The sequence below is a fragment of the Priapulus caudatus genome, unplaced genomic scaffold (genome assembly GCF_000485595.1).
Source record: "Priapulus caudatus unplaced genomic scaffold, Priapulus_caudatus-5.0.1 Scaffold639, whole genome shotgun sequence".
Lineage (NCBI taxonomy): Eukaryota > Metazoa > Priapulida > Priapulimorpha > Priapulimorphida > Priapulidae > Priapulus > Priapulus caudatus.
Window position 1 is genome coordinate 195,537 of NW_014577700.1, and position 4,711 is coordinate 200,247.

Sequence of the window (4,711 nt, forward strand, 5' to 3'; positions counted from 1 at the left end):
AGTAACTACTACTACTACTGCTACTACTAATAGTACTACTACTACTATTACTACTATTACTACTACTACTACTACTACTACTACTACTACTACTACTACTACTACTACTACTACTACTACTACTACTACTACTACTACTCCAATAACAATAATAATAATAATAATAATACATAATAATTACTAAATAAGCGCGCTTACATTTCGACTTGTGCGTTCCTTTGACGAGACCTAGGAAGCCAGAATAGATGCCATAACCTCCTCCATGTCCTCCGTAGCCGCCGCCATGATGGCCGGAGCCGCCTCCGTATGACGTGGCCCCGTACCCTCCTGAATGACCACCGTGCCCTCCCCCGCCGTACCCTCCTCCTGAATGACCTCCGTAGCCTCCTCCGCCGTATGCGTATCCCTCGGCATCGAGCTACGCAACGAAATAAGAATAAAACACTTGTATTTAAAAAAAGAAATCCCGGAACCGGAAACCGGTGAAATCATCGCGCACGAGCGTGTCTTCACTATTATCAGATCAAAGCGGTTTTATTACTTAATCCTGACAATAGTTTCGTAATGTGGGTTATTGGGGTATTGTAAATGTGCGTTTTATGATAGAAATCAGTGGTAATACCCCGGAATGCCGCTAGATGTCGCTAGATTATCTATTATACCGAATGGCAAGCGGTGTCAGCGCCGTTTCAAAGCTATCGATAATCCTGTGATGTATTTTCATATAATATATACCTGTGCGGGCGTGGGCACGGGTCATGTCAACACACGCGACAGATATTGCTTTTTCACGCATTATGGACAGAGAGTATTAGAGCCTTATCGTACATGTATGTCAATGCTATGCGTTACCCACAGCGGGGGCAACGCACTAATGGTCTATATAATACCCGGCCGTGTAATTTCTAGGGCGCTAGCCGGCAGTTACGATTGTCCTCGATTCAAGAAGCGGCGATCGTCTGCGCGCGCAATAAAAACAAGTGGCCCCATGGCGCGGCTGCCATGTTTAAAATCTATTCAAATCGTTTAGTTCCGTCTCTATTGGTCACTGATCCACGAGCTACTCATTGTGGCGTGATCTATCAGCGATTGACTGTAGAAGCGCGGATCAGTGTGACGTCACACCGTCGCTCCGTCCGGCTGCAACATGGCGCCCATAATCATTCCCGCTAGATGAAATACATTGCGCATGCGCGAGCGCGCGTAGCAACAAGTGATGTCAATAGGATACGATTTCAATTGTATTTTGCTGCGATATGTGCATTCACCTTACCGTGGTTATGATTGCGAGTATCGAGGCCAATGTCAGGGCGAAGGTTCCGCGTTCCATCATGACCGCCAACAAAACCTGATTAACGACAATGTGTGGATTACATGCGGATTAATAGCTGATAGCTATATCGCGTATCAATAGTTCGTATTATATGTCTTATATATTATCGTTCATATCTTGCGTACGGACACGGAAGGACATCGGCGCCATCAAGCATGGCGTTATGAAATGCGGAAGAAATCCAGAAGCCTGAGGGGCAAGCAGAAGTACCGAAAAATGAGGAGAGAGAGGAGGAGTGGCGGGGAGAAGGACGGAGAAAGAAAGAAAGAAAGGAGAGAGGAGACGAGAGAGGAAGAGAGAGAGACAGACTGACCACGCTCAGAGACGAAGAGAGACGAAGAGAGAGAGAGAGGAGAGAGAGAGCGCGAAGAAGAGAGAGAGAGAGAGACATGGAGCTCTGAGATAGCAGAGAGTAGAGAGGACAGATGACGCAGAGAAGAACTGAGAGGAGAGAGAGCAAGAGAGAGAGAGAGAGACGAGTACGAGAGAGGGAGAGAGAGAGAGAGAGAGATGAGGTAGAGAAGAGAGTAGGAAAACGAGAAGAGAGAGAGAGAGAGAGAGAGCAAGAGAAGAGAGAGAGTGAATTGAGGGACAAAATGGTGTGGTGGTTGTGCGGGTTGTTCACGACCGTGTAAGAGTGTTCATAGAAGAGATGGAGACGAGAGAGAGAGAGGAGAGAGAAGAAGAGAGAAGTAGACGAGCAAGTTAGTGTGTGTGTGAGAGCAGAACGAGATTGAGGGAGAAAGAATCAGAATACGTATCATTCAAACGAATACATAGAGGTCTATGGATAGAGAATAAACATTAAGCCGAGACAGTGGAATCGCAAAATTGCGAAAGACGGAGACACATTATATAAATATATATATATATATATATAATATATAGATATAGTAATATATATATTATCATATTATATAGGGAAAAGAACGAGGAGAATAGAAGAGAGAATAAAGCGCGCGAGAGAGATGAGAGAGAGAGAAGAGAGAGAGTAGAGAGAGAGAGAAGAGAAAGGAGATAGCGAGATTATGAAGCGTGAGAAAAGAAGAGAAAATTTAGACAGAGCGCAGGCGACAGAGACAGGAGTCAAACAGAGACAGAGACGAAGACAGAGACAGAGACCAGAAGACGAAGACGAGACGGAGATCGGAGACAGAGACAGAGACAGAGGACTAGAGACAGAGACAGAGAGCAGAGACAGAGACAGAGACAGAAGACAAGATGACAGAGACAAGGACAGAGACAGAGACAGAGACAGAAACAGGGACAAAGACAGAGACAGAGCGGAGACGGAGACGGAGACAAACAGAGACAAGACAGAGACGGAGACGGAGACGGAGACAGAGACAGAGACAGAAACAGAGCTAGCGAGATAGATCGAGAGAGAGAAGCTAAATAAAAGAGGGAACGAGAGAGTGACGAACAAAGAGTTTCAGACAAAGAGAAAGCGCACGCGCGGTAAACAGCGAAAGACAGAAAAACACAAGGAACGGCAGTGAGAGCGCTATAGAGAGAAGGGGAAAGAAAGACAGAGACGCTGGAAAGCAATAAAAGAAAGAAGGAGGCAGTGGGTACCTAAAGGATACAATACAGAGCATGTATATCGTGATCACACAAACGTAATTACAAATTCACGCATCACGAACAGATCTAGAATTGGCTCAATAGACCGCTGGTTGTACCGCTTCGCTACGTTCATATCATCCGATTCGATTAAAGGATATATGGGGCGACACAGTGACGGTGTGTTTGCATGACATGAACATAGTGTAAACGACACAGGATTCCAAAAAAACTCGCTTCTTTCTCGTTTAAATTCGTGCAGAACCTGCCGCAATGTTACCGGAAACGTGTCGCAATGTTTGCATTCGATATTATGTGCCATGAGGTTTACACACTTCACAAATTCAATAATCTACGTATCACCACTTTTTTCGGCTTTTACCTGTTCAGGTACCTGTACGTACGTGTTTTCAACGCTTCGATATACCTGTGATTGTTTTCGCATTGATATAACTATTATTTGTTTTCGCTTTGATATAATTATTACTTGTTTTCGCTTTAATATAACTATTACTTGTTTTCGCTTGAAAATTACGCATAATAGGGTGCGAACGTTCACAATACCTGTTATAAATCCCGCAATACACCTGTTGCTTTTGTTCCACTTCCAATATACCTGTTGCTTCTTTTCACTTCCAATACACCTGTTGTAATGCGCCCACTTTCACAATATCTGGTACAATTCCACAACACGTTTCGCACGTCCGTAACACCCGTTGTACGACACACACTACTACCTCTACCGACGTGCTGTGTGTGTGTGTGCTGTGTGTGTGTGTGTGTTGTGTGTGTGGTGTGATGTGTAGCGCGCGCGTGCGGGTGTGTGCGTGTGCGTGTGCAGTCCTATGCGTCGTTCAGTGTGTGTGTGTGTGGTGTGTGTGTGTGTGGTGTGTGCTGGTGTGTGTGCGGTGTGCGCGCGCGCGTGTGCGCGTGTGCGTGTGCGTGTGCGTAGGCGTGTTAGTGTGTGTGTGTGTGGTGTGCGTGTGTGGTGTGGCGTGTGCGTGTGCCGTGTGCGTGTGCGTGTAGCGTGTGGCGTGTGCGTGTGCGTGGTGCCGTGTGCGTGTGCGTGTGTGCGTGTGCGTTGTGCGTGTGCTGTGTGTGTGTGTGTGATGTGTGTGTGTCGCCTGTGTGGTGTGCGCTAGTGGCGGTGCTTGTGCGTGTGGGTTGTGTGTGTGCTGTGCGTCGTGCCGCGCGCGTGGCGTGTGTGTGTGTGTGTGTGTGTGTGGTTATGTGTGTGTGTGTGTGTCGTGTGTGTGGTGTGTGTGTGTGTCTGTTTAACACATATATATACCTGTGTAGCAGGAGATGCTGGTCCTACCGTTGGCCCTGCTGAGTAATTCACAGTGTGATGCGGAGGGGAGCGGTGCTCTCTTTATATAACTGGCTCTAGATTCACGGAGAAGGTATCAACAGTACAGACAACGTAAAGCGCGCTATTAAGCGCAGCTAGTGGCGATACGCTCGCTCGCTCGCGCAGCGCGTGCGGGAGTTTGCATATATAAGGCTCGTGTTGTCTGAAATGACCCGTCGCAGAGGTCAGAAGAACAGTGAGATGAGGCGACGAGCGCCGTTTTTAGCACAGCCCAGTGCTGTGTGTGTGTTGTGTGTGTGTGTGTGTGTGTGTTGTGTGTGTGTGTGTGTGTGTGACTGTGTGTGTGGTGTGTGTGCGTGTGTGTAACACTAGTCTATGGCTTTGTTTGTCGCGAGAAGTGTGAACTTTGCGTTATGCCGTATAATACACACACACACACATATATATATATATATAATATATATATATATATATATATATATATATTATAATAATGTATATAC

General features: G+C 46.4%; 1 long non-coding RNA gene across 2 annotated transcripts; it reads right to left on the reverse strand.

Annotated features, from left to right (window-relative positions):
* Positions 1 to 204: 204 nt before the first annotated feature.
* On the reverse strand, positions 205 to 4,227 carry LOC106812363. 2 transcript variants are annotated; one of them, XR_001394325.1, is made up of 3 exons: positions 4,188 to 4,227; positions 1,274 to 1,348; positions 205 to 418 (listed from the first exon to the last, which is right to left on the reverse strand). It is a non-coding gene; the product is annotated as an uncharacterized LOC106812363 (long non-coding RNA). The 2 variants fall into 2 exon arrangements; XR_001394326.1 differs by lacking the exon at positions 4,188 to 4,227 and adding an exon at positions 3,484 to 3,650.
* Between the last annotated feature and the right edge of the window lie 484 nt (positions 4,228 to 4,711).